Genomic DNA, 1,121 nt, shown 5'->3' on the forward strand with positions numbered 1-1,121 from the left:
ATAAAAGCCATTCAGAAAATATTCCATATATTAAATATTTAATTTATTTCAAAACAGCAGGACACACATTTATATGTACAGTATAATCCCATTTTTGGGACACATTTTATTCAGATAGCAGTCTGATCACACATGGTCTAAGAACACTCAAATAATAAGTCAAATATAATCAGATGTCAAAGATTGGTCTTCAAATATTATAGCAATTGATGCAATGCTTGCCTATGATCCCTCTGATACAAAACCACATCCATACCTCAGTGGCCACCAACCCATTCTGCACAGCTTCCTTAACTGTGAGCTGTTTGAAGTTACCAGTTTGAGCTCTACTGACTATTTTTTTCAGACTCTGAAAAGCTCTAGGGATCTGTCAGCAGGGATTGGAGGAACCAGCACAACTTTGACATAGTACCAAAATGTGATTAATCGAGGCTTCGATTAAGTCACAGCAGTGTTCACTAGAGCCAGGGTCTTCTCTGAGAGGTTAAGGACAAATTGAGCCATGGTTCTAGGTGCAAAGTCAGCTGGCTGAAAGACACCCCTGTATAATCTCATTGTTGTTTTCTATACTGTCATATACAGTATACAAATACATAAATATAGAAATACACATGAACTTTGAGAGAGAGAATTTGAATGAGCAAAAATATACCCCAAATTATATTAATAATATTACAAAAATTGAATTTAAAAAAGAAAAAGCAAACTGGAAGAGGTAAGATCAACTTTCTTTAGTAATAATCATTCAAAACCCAGCTACTACAAATTTAGAGAAACATAAATGCATTGCAGTGTAACTAAGAAAGCTTATATGTCAATAACCATATTTATTCTATGTGAAGAAATGATGTCTTAATAGAAGAGGGCTAATCTGCACAGAGTCTGTAAAAGGGAGCTTGGATAGACAGAGTGGAACTATATGTTTGTCTAATAATGTCTAGAAGTAAAGGATGTCTGGTTCACAGGAGTTAATCTCTGATTTTTTTTCTTTTGTCATTAATAGATATCAATATAAATCAATATAAATATAAATTGAAAGGGAGGATATTACATTTTAATAGTGACTATTTCCACCAATGATTTCTGTTTTATTCTTTACTATTTTATGTATTTCTGATGTT

The 1,121-nt window shown here is 32.8% G+C and overlaps 1 pseudogene; it reads right to left on the reverse strand.

Moving 5' to 3' along the window:
• Nucleotides 1-190: 190 nt before the first annotated feature.
• LOC105819092 lies at nucleotides 191-504 on the reverse strand (annotated as a pseudogene).
• Between the last annotated feature and the right edge of the window lie 617 nt (nucleotides 505-1,121).

The sequence above is a fragment of the Propithecus coquereli genome, unplaced genomic scaffold (assembly GCF_000956105.1).
Source record: "Propithecus coquereli isolate 6110/MARCELLA unplaced genomic scaffold, Pcoq_1.0 Scaffold47, whole genome shotgun sequence".
NCBI lineage: Eukaryota > Metazoa > Chordata > Mammalia > Primates > Indriidae > Propithecus > Propithecus coquereli.